The sequence below is a fragment of the Balaenoptera acutorostrata genome, chromosome 1 (assembly GCF_949987535.1).
Source record: "Balaenoptera acutorostrata chromosome 1, mBalAcu1.1, whole genome shotgun sequence".
Lineage (NCBI taxonomy): Eukaryota > Metazoa > Chordata > Mammalia > Artiodactyla > Balaenopteridae > Balaenoptera > Balaenoptera acutorostrata.
In genome coordinates, this window is record NC_080064.1 from 63,046,160 (window position 1) to 63,057,718 (window position 11,559).

The 11,559-nt window shown below is 33.5% G+C and overlaps 1 protein-coding gene across 1 annotated transcript in view; it reads right to left on the bottom strand.

Moving 5' to 3' along the window:
- NEGR1 (neuronal growth regulator 1) overlaps nt 1–11,559 on the bottom strand; it is a 914,829-nt gene that overhangs the window by 902,741 nt on the left and 529 nt on the right. The window lies entirely within an intron of this gene.

Here is an 11,559-nt window from a genome sequence, read left to right on the forward strand (position 1 = left end):
AGCCCGCGTGTCACAACTACTGAACCCCGTGCGCCTAGAGCCCATGCTCTGCAACAAAAGCCACAGCAATAAGCCCACGCACCACAGCGAAGAGTAGCCCGCACTCTAGAGAAAAGCCACAGCTAGAGAAAAGCCCGCGTGCAGCAACGAAGACCCAATGCAGCCAAAAATAAATAAAATAAAATAAATAAATAAATTTTAAAATAAATAAATAAATATATGTTGAAAAATTGGTGAATGGATTCCTGAAAGAACATGTTTCTACAGAAAAAAAAACTACACAATGAATGGGAAAAATACAAAACAAATTCCTGAAAGACGAAAGGAAAATAAAAAATCAATTCAAGTATCTCAGAATTTAGTAAACATATTCTATACAAATAGCAAAATACAAAGTTCTTGAAGAATTTGCAATAGAAGTGAGTGACTATTATATAAGACAATGGCTGTTACAGTCTTTTGCAAAGTCAAAATAGATAACAATATACTGTAATGTGAAATTGATAAAATAAACAAAATAAAATGGAAAGGTGTAGGAATTCAGAGAGGGAAGAGTTAGAATTGGGTTATAGAGGGTTGAAAATGTTCTTGAATGATATGAGACAAAAACAGGACTTTATATTGGAAAAGCTTTGGGTAACCAAAGAACAAGTGGTCATGAAGTATACTCTCCTCTTGGGTGCACACATAAAATCTACAGAAAGTGAATATGTAAACACATTTAAGAAAATTCTTAAATTACACAGGATCAGATAAAAACAAGTTTTCGTTCAATTATGCTATAAAATCTACATACTCCTACCCACTATCAGAAAAAGGAAAACTGTCTAATTCTAATGTTTCACTTTATTGATTAACTGAAATTAAACATAAGACTCTTAACATATTACTGACATGTTTAATGAAATTGGAATCAAAGCATCTTTTATAGGTCCCTGAATTTTTTTTTTTTTTATCTTCCTATCTATTTTGGGAAATAACAGTGCTCAACACTCTAGGCTGCCTAACCCTTTTCAAAGGGGGGTTCTAATTCAACTTCATTCAGTTGTTCAGTTACACCAGAACTAGCATTCAAAAGATTAATTTGGGGACTTGGAATACAATAGTAAGTAATGGCTTCTTTTCCTTTCTGTTAAGGACTACAGTATACAAAAAGCTCCAAGAAATATTATGGCTTTAAAGAAGAAAAAATGAGCAAGGGCTTTGGAGACACATAGGCCTAGAATCAACCCCTGGTTATGCCATTAACAAGCTGTATTAAGGCTCAGAAAGATATTCATCTTCATCTTCTATGAGCTTGTTTCTCCACTTACAAAGGAGAAAAACTGCAGGTTGTTTCAAGGTTTTGAGGAAGTAACCAATGTATAATGCCTAACTATAAAGGACATTCAAAAGCTGTTCATTTTCTTTTCTTGTATTATCAGTAGCTTGTAATCATTAGGGATAAAATCATTTTGGGATGAGAGGGTTTCTTTTTTTTTCAGGATATTTATAGTTTTAAGAATTCACTATTTTCCAACTAGTAAATACTTATGACTATGTAATGACTTCTAAGTACTTACTCTCATTTAAAATAATTTCACATTTTTCATCAAATCCATGACATGTCTTCTTGATTTTTTTAATCATTATCAACTTAGTAACTAAAATGCAGCTTGTGCTTAATAATATTTAATAGTGTAGTAAGCAAAAATTTATCAATTATTTTGATCTTTTCTTAGGGAGAGATGCAAGATAATAAAGTCACGGAGCTTGGAATAAAAGTACCTAGATTTGAATTCTAGCTCAGCCACTACCTATTCCACATGGGGCAAGTTACATTACTTTTTCAAGCCTGAATTTACTTGGCTATAAAACTGGAAAAGCAATACCTCATTGCATATTGTTGTGAAAGTATGTCATATATAGTAGGTACTTAATATGTGTTAGTTGAATCTGAATCATGATGTTGATGGCTCCGTCATGATTATAAACTTAAATCATTCTGCTGTGCATTTGGCAAATGTTCAGTATTAGAGCAAGCATTCATATTTTCTGAGCTTCTACTGAATATACTGTCTATAGATAAAAATAGCAATATAGACAGAAAGTTCTTGCCCATACAGACTACTTCTGAACCGCACTGCCTTCAGCATAACATATAGATGCCTTAAGAAACCATAAGGGCATCTCTAGCCCTGAAAAATTATTTGCTACCTTATCCAGAATATATAGCCATTTTTAAAAATTTTAACCCTCTTATCGACAAGTCCAATGTTGTCACCAGTTATCACCTCTGCCATTCTAAACTCTGTCACAAATATTAATCTAACTCCTCCACTGCCATCTCATTGTACTTTTTAATTCCTCTTATTTCTTCTCTTCTGTCTCTTTTCATTTTTTTCTTCTGTCCTTGATGTTTCATGTGAACATCCAATTACAATGATCTCTTACTTCTGGTAAGTGAATCAAATCACCATCAGTTTGTTGAGAATAAAATTTGAGGTTTCACTGCTGCTACTGAGTTCTCTGGGTCTGCATCCTATTAGATAAAACCTCTTTTGGTGTGTTTCTACTTCCAGATTGGAGTCCTCTCACTTGCTTGTTGGGCTCAACAACAACAACAAATACAAGTATGCCCAATAAATAGAATCTTTAAAATATAAAATATAAAATGTCAAAATTTAGCTAAACTACTCTATGCTATTGCTGCCTGGGCATCCACTTTGTGTGACCAAGTGGGTGCCAAGTGGGCCAAAGGGACCTTGAACTGACACTAGCCTCTCCGGCCAGTGCATGTCCTAGATAAGGTGAGAAGACTAACAAGCAAATGTAAGTCCCCAACATCACTTCCCCAGCAGCCCCTGTGAGCAACATTCTCCTCTGTCTCCCACGTGTGCCTTCCCCTGTGCATCCCTTAGATCCCTCCTCTTTTTGGTTTGAATGGACCAGTCTGGCCTTAGCCAGGGAACCCAAAAGCACCCCATCCAGGAACCCTAATAAAGTCATGTGCCCCAGGTCCTGCCGCTCTCTCTGCAGGCATCCTGCCTTGGCCTCTCCGTGCAGCCCCTGGAGGTATGTCGTGTACTTCCTCCAAGCCCTGTGAGGAACAAACTTCTCTATTTCAATTTTCCCTGCAGTCTTCTGTTGAACCAAGGCTCAGCTCACCATTTGATATCACAAGGCTTTACTTAAGTGTTATTTTAACAACATCACAACAAAAATATATGTTCAATGAATATTATACAGTGGTTTCACAAATGATTGGTAAAATGATTTACATGGGGAGGAATATACCCATATCAGTAAGTAATGAATTTCAGACTGAGACTAGCAGAAGAAAAGCACATAAAATTATTAGCTAATATAAATGTAGTGCTTACTAAATGGCAGATGATATGTTAGCATTTTACATGCATTATCTCACATAATCCATGTCATTCTGCCAGGGGAGGTACAAAGTGAAGAAGGTAAGGCATTCGTTCAAGGTCACATAGCCAGTAAGTAGAGCAGTAGGTATTCACACTCTCTTCACTCCCATCCTAGACACCTCAAAGCATGACAGGTTTCAGTGCAACTAAACAATTACAATAGAAGATAAACTCTGTGTATAAGCAAAAGTAACTCTTTATACCTATTATTTCATATAAGTGATGTGTGAGCAAGAAAAATGATCAATGACATATGCTCAAGAAGACAGGGGAGCAGTTACACAAAGACTTATATATAATTTCTTTTTGTGAACATATTCCCCCAAATTTGCCCCTGATCCAACTGCAGGCCAAGGTAAAATGCTACTATCTATCTTTTAAAATAAACACAAATGGACTAGTAACATGGAAGGAAGACATATACTTGAGTGTAAAATACTTTTTCAGAACTTCAGTGTGTACGATGTATATCACTTCCTCATGGGAAGGATGTAGGCTTAAGATTATTCCAATTATTTAATGAATTATATGAAATAAGATTTATTCCTTTTTATTATAATTATTCCATGTAGTACAATATGGGCTGAATTTTATGTATCCCAGTGATCCAAAGTTTTAGATTTTGATTAGAAGTCACTCATATATCTTAACATACTTTCTTCCCGCCCTTTCTTCCTCTCTCCTTTCCTCCCTCTCTCCTTCAATTCCTTCATTCAACATTCAGATTTTTATTTTTAACAGCTATATTGGAGTATAATTGCTTTACAATGGTGTGTTAGTTTCTGCTTTATAACAAAGTGAATCAGCTATACATATACATATATCCCCTAGGGGCAGGACAGGAATAAAAACATTCAGATTTTGAGCACTAACAATGTGCCAGCAATATGTTAAGTAGTAGAGATACCATTTTCTATTTAGCTGATCAAGTACCAAGACATTAATTTGAAAATAGGTTATTTACAAATCAGATATATCTAAGTATGATCTTCTATAAGAAATATTATATCTATAACATTAGGGAAACTTTATGATCCCTTTGATTTATTCATTTAATATTCTGATACAAGAGTATGTGATGTTAGTGGAGAGACTATACAAACAATACTCTCCGCCTTCTGATTATAGCTCTTATGTTCACAGTATCTCTTAAATCCTTTTAATATCTCTAAATTTACTTTAGCTGCATGAGAGTAAAGGGGTTTCCTTTACTAGTGGGTAAGACAACAGAACACATTTTTTCCCATTGCCCTTTAAATCGTCAAAAATCTTTCAATACTTTATGGCAGTAGTTATAGTTTTAAATAAGCCCTATCTTATAGCTTCAGCATGGGCACTGGACCTGTGTCCAAACAACTTAGTGAAATTCAGTGAAGAACAATTTACTTCTGGACCAAAAAGGGTTATAAACATCTTCCTTAAATTGAACAAATTACCAGCTATCTGGAAAGTATAATGTATTGGCTTCTGTTCAAAAGAGCAACACTTAATGCTGGCAACACTGCCAAATTCCTCCTTTCCTATATTCCCCTTCTCCTAAAGAAAGTGATTAAAAGACCAAATTCCATGCCAGCTGGATGCTTAAGAGCATCAAAGGTCCTCTGTCAGGATTCAGAACTTGATATGGCTTAGAAACTACAATGCTAATAGATAACCTCCTCAACATTATAAATCAAAGCCACATGACCACATTAAAATTCCATCAGCTCGTATCAATACCCTGTGGTTTATAAAGTAACGTTGACCTACCTCTGAGAGATAGAATGATACAAAAGTTATGCTCTGGCTTGGGGAGTGTAACTACTTTTCACAATTGAGAGTTATTCATTCAAAGCAAATAGCCAATTCTCTCTACCTCTGTATCTTTATTGATTTTATTTAATTGAAACCTTAGAAGAAAGGAAGAGGAGGTTCCATGAGTTGAGGTAGAAACAGAAAAAATGTCAGAAGGTTACAACAGACATTTTGCAATTTCGAACTGTTCCTGTTATCTGCTGATTATAATTGCAAAGAGCAAAAGCCTACCTATATAATTTAAAATCTTAGATCTTCTTAAAACTATAAGTACATCTCAATAATCTTACAACTGTATCATTGCATTCCAAACATTTTCTGCTGAAACCCACAGTAAAAAAAAAAAAAAAAAAAAATCTAAAATCTTGACACAGTACACACACACAAACACACAAAATAAAAGTTTAATTAAATGATACTTACCTTTATTATGTAAAATGCTTTCTACCCTATTTTAGTACATTTTAGTTTTTAAAAAAATAGCTTTGGTATCCAGTACATTTTCTTCAAGACCCACTAGTAGATTGTGTCCTGAAATTTAAAGACACTGAATGATTCCAATGTGTGTGTCTCAACCCACTAGGACTTCTGCAGGAATTACTCAAGGCAGAGACCACTGATAAATGGATTTGATAAAAAGTACTTAATCACTATAAACACACAGATCTATCATAGTATTAAAGATATTACAAAATTATTAAATTTGAAACAATTAATAAACCAAGGAACAAATACATTTAATCCTTTGCTTATCCTTCAAAAAAATTCATTAATTTAAAATATAGTGGATGTTGGCCTGATATATGCAAGGTGCAATGTTAAAGCCCTAGAAATAGATGAACAACAGTCACAGAGCTTACAAACCCTTGTGTTTTGACAACCAAAATTAATACAGTAAAAAACAGAAAGTACTTTAACAAAATGTCAAAAAACTTCTTACTACTATTAAATTTCTCCAACATCTTGTAAATCATCGTATTTTTAGATACAGTGGACTAATTAAAATCCAATTTGATAATGATTATGCCCATGTAGAAAAATCCTAGATTTTACTCTCTAGTAGTTTGGGAAGTTTGTTTCCATTGGTGAACTTGAAACACATAAAATACCTGACAAAATAGCCTGTGGTCCAATTTAAAGTTTCCTCTACAAAAGCCAAAAGGCAGGTAATATGATGTTCCAAGGAAAAACGAAGCAATACATTTTATTTTCTCTTATACACAGAAAATGTCCATGACAATCTATAATGGATCAGCAAAACTTTGAGAAGAATGAGTTAAGTATGACTTCCTTCCCAACTCAGGAATCCTCTCTTGGGCATTCTTTAGAGATGGTCATTGCATTAATTATGGTTTTAAATTACCATCTTTCCTGCAAAAATGTGGAGAAAGTCACCAAAAGTAGGAGTTTATGGTGACTGCTTGTTTATATTGGAGCCAGACACCTACAAAATATCTTTGAGAAAGTATTTTGAAGAATGTAAGGGGAAGGTCACCACATCATCTAATACTCAGTTAAGCGGGAGAGTAAAAACAAACAATACTGACTAATAAAGCTTCCCTTAGCTCTTCCATGTTAGTGATGTGATGTCTATAATGTCTTAGTGTATGACATTTTGAATAGGATATGGTAGGAAAGTGATCTGATTTCTAATAAAAAGTTTTAAATGGCTTGAGAGACTAATTTCTACAGTGGTTATGTGTACTGTTATGATCATATACTTCATAAGAAACTGGAAACTTTGATTTGCTCTTCAGGTATTAAGCTACATAAAAGAAAGGCCTTTAATTCCTATTGATTTCAATAGTCAACACTGTAGGAATTAGTTCAGCATTTTGACCACATATCCACAAACAGAGTTTAGCCCTGGTTCTCTTTTGTTCAGCGGGGAAAAAAAAAAAAACAAAAAACAACGTATTATTGATTCTTGCCAATTTATATTCTTCAACTACTTTATTTTCCCATGCATAGCATCTTTATATTTTTTCTTCTGAAATTAATTATTCAATCATATATTTAACTAAATATTTATACAATTGGTTTCTCGTGCTCACCATAATCTGGGTGTGGACAATACCCCAAATATCCATTTTTCTTCTCTGTAATATGCCCCAGTGTTGTTATGGTTCTATGCCTACCTCCTTAAACAACTATTATATCCAGTGCTAGGAAGCAACATTTATGTTACCATGAGCAAAACTAATTCAACCCAATATATTTAAAATCACTGAAACTATTACTTTTCACCATGTATCAATCAGGGTTCTACCAGCAAAATGTAAACCATTCTGAATATTTAAAACAGAGGGAATTTAATGCAGGGAATTGATTGCAAAGAGGATGGAAAAGCTGAGAAGAAGAACACATGATGATAAGACAGCCCAACAGTTAGAACAGCAGGAAGCCACTGCTACTCTTAGGATGGAAGAACAAATGGGTGAGGCAGTATACAGAAGCCCAAGAGCCGTTTATCCAGTGGGAGATGGAGACACTGCTGAACACTGCCTAAAGCAATGAAGGAGGGGAGAAACACCTTGGCCTCTCACTCATCATATCCTCCCTTCTCCTAAAACTACCTTCCATGGGACAACCACAGCCTGAAGACAGCTGACGTGGACAACTGAGAAATGCAGCCTGGGGATTAGCTTCATCATCTATCTCCAATAGCACAGCATAGGAGAAGGATGAAGGTTGGATCTGATTAATCAGGCCCAGAACTGTCACATACAGGATGTGAACATTTCTCCAAACATTCCAAAAGTCCGGTATTTCAGAATTAACTTATCTCATGGAGCTATTTAATTGTAAATCCAATCTATTTAAAATAAGTAGTTCATTAACATGCTTGTGCTCAAAGACATACAACCACATGGGCTTATAGGATCTTCTAAACTAAAAAAATTGGACAAAAATAAATTTATCTAGAAAATTTAAAAATACTACGTTGTTCTTTAATATAATGAATGATTGTGTATTAATGTATCAAGTAATGTGTCATGCTAATAGAACAGCTCTGCAAATCACTACAGGTAACACTGTAGCATTTTATTCCATATTTTGGAGTGCATTTTTCCAAAATGACTCAGCATGACCATCTATTACCACTTCTCCTTTAAAGAAGGAAAAAAAAACTCAGCATTTTAAAAATATTTGTTCAATGATACTATTTAATAAGCATGTAGGTTTTTAAATAGTGCCTTAATGTTCTAAACTGAAAATGCCTATATAGTTGAACAGTACATTTGGAATATGGGATGCATCAATGTGTAGGGATGACTTAACAGATGAGTTTGAAGAGACTCACTGAAGAGACTCTTCAATGATATTCCAAAAGTACAGTATAATCGACTCTATTGCTATTGGTAATTCTGCATTCTCATACATAAATCATTTACCTTCTTGTATCCAATAGCATGCATTTTAAACCAAAACTAATTAACGTAACCAAAAGGCAAATGTATTGGACAAATAGGCTGAGAAGTAATAAATGCTTGTCATATCCATTTATAAATCTACTTGTAAAAGTTTTCTGACTTCAATGGAAATATCTTCTGCATAAATGTGCTCTGTGCTCTATGCTTGAAGCAAAAGTCTTCTGCCCTATTACAATATCATTATTAGGATCTCATATAACTTCCATTCAAATCTATTGCATTAAAATGACAAAGTTGTGTTCAACTTTGCTAAAGAAGATATCACATTCAAGAAAAGAATCTTCCTTCCTTCCTTTGATTAAAGCATGACAAGCAGAGAATAGGATATTCTGAATTCATATCAGGATGGCAGCTTAAAATGTACAAAATTCATAGATGAGTTGAAGTAGAAACAGATGAAAGAACTAGCTTAAAAATGACATGTCTTTTTAAAAACTGGGATGATATAAATGAGGCTATTCCTTGTATTATCTCCAAAGAATATTAAACATTTTTGGACATGTTAACATAACTGTATTTGTTAATAAGGTAAGAATAAAGTGACCGATTCACATTAAAGTAGCTGCAAAACTACAAAAAAAAAAAAAAAAAGTCATCTGAAATTAATGCATTGAGCCAGAGCAAATTATGTTCCCCTTGATTTTCTAGGTCTAGAAACACTGGGTCCTGAAGTATGACCAATGTGGTTCTAGCATCTCCTGTTCTTTGCTATGTCATCTCATGAAGCATTAACTCAGATCTTCCATGTACTTTAAAATGCAATTTGAAGACTAGAGAAAAAGTTAATTTCTCCATACACAAATTAACAAGTTCTGTTAAGCATAAAATAGCAATAAGTATTATATGTGGTAGCAATCTAATATCTAGTATCTCATAAGTTAATGAAAATATTGATTTGTATTGGTAGCAAATTACAATGTACTCTAGACATCCATGCATTCATTTAAAGTTTAGGTAAGGGAAGTACCAAAGTTACTGTATTGAATAGATGCATCATTAAATACTTTATCAAGAATGTCCAAATACCTCAAGTGAATCCTTCAGAGATTTATCAGTGAATATCATTATTAGAAATAATGGACATTTTGACATTTAATATATTGCTTCACTAACCTTAAGAGGCAAAGTTAAAATGATAAGAATGTTGAAATAATTAAATGGAACTTCATTATAAGTCCTCTAGTTAAGCCAAATAGAGAAGGTGATTTACAAAATGATAGATACAGTTAGTGGATCACAGAATGAATTCCCTTTTGTATGATAACACCACTTAAGGGAAGTTTTGCTTTTCTTGATTCTTTTCTCTAAAACAGACATTCTGGCATTTAGGAGATAAAAATGGATGATTTGACCTTTAAACTTCTGTTTCATTAACGTAACCACAAGCAACAGAGTCACTGACTGACACGTTTGCACTTTCAGGCCTTTAGCACTTAGTTATTTGATAACTTTTATGCCACTATTTGCTTTTTATTAGAGATACTTTGAGGAATGTGTTACATTAAAAATAAAGTATATTGTGTAAAGCTTAATAAATGATCTCATGTAATTCAGTAAAGTGTTCTCTTGAGTACTAGATTTCTGTGCTTTGACGTGAGGGTGTGTATGTATGAGGGAAGGTTTTGTTTTGTTTGTTTTGTTTTCTAATGAATTAGATAATTAGATCAAATACAATTCCAAGTATCCAAAGTGAAAACATAAACTATAACTCTGTGTCATTACCTTTGATGAAAAGTATGTCACCTGACTTACACTCAATTAGTCCTTAAGCTCTTCTGTACTGGTCTATGAACAGAGCAAATACCAGTTGCAGATGAGTCAAGAAAAATAACTGACACAATTTAACATTTTTTTTTAAGAGAAAGAGGATTTCTTATAAATATACATGTTAAAAGTGTTTAAAACCTGTGGGCAACGTAAAAAGATAAAAAGTAGGATACTCCCTGGAGAATTCTAGAATTACTGTAAGCAAATTACTCTGAGTAAAAAGTAATGCAGATTGGATTTGTTTCATATGACAAAAAAAAGATTCTGTTTATTTTAAAAAAACATTGTAATTGGTTAGAAACATTATTCAGAAGAGACAGAGGTTGTATTCTCTTTTAAAAGTTTAAAAGTCAAAAGTTCCCTAAACTAAGATATGACAAAACTCAGGATATGGCATATAAATGGATGAGGTACAGTGCACACAAGTAAACAAGGACTGCACCAAACCAACAAACCAGGAAGGATATTGGTGTCACTAGTTAGAGAAGCTTCACTATTGGAAGCAATGAGTGAACTAAACATAGGTCTCCTAGAGGCAGAACATGGGTTCAGTTATTTTAATTAACCATAGTGTTTATTAGATTGTTCATTAGAAACAAAACACCTAAGATATACCATTAAAAGACAAGCAGTCTATCAAATCCTTTAGATTGAAAGTGTTAATGCTCATTACAAATAGGCAATATGCTGCTACATATAGATTGCAACTCCAATGATAAGTGTTTGCAACCTCTAAAGATAGCGCTTCAACCTTACTGTTGTTTAAACTTCCAAAACAAACTTAATATAAAGAACATAAACAAGGGTTTAATTTATATCCTGTGTGTGACCAAAAGTTCATCTCTTTTACCAACAATGAAAGGTATTTTACTAAGTTATAACAAATCATTTGTTACTTTTGTATACATCCAGTGGCATTTTGCATTTACAGTAGAGATAGCATATATTATAAAAGCATGTTATTAATGTATATTAGAAACTACAATAGTATTCCAGATGAATTTGGACTCATAAGCATGTTTTAGAAGGTGTAAATCATTTACCACACCCAGATCCCAGATCATTAAATTTAAAATATATTGCATGACTCAAATAAAACATATCCCACTCTGTTTCACCTTAGACATGCCACGTATACTGATTTTGTGCAATCT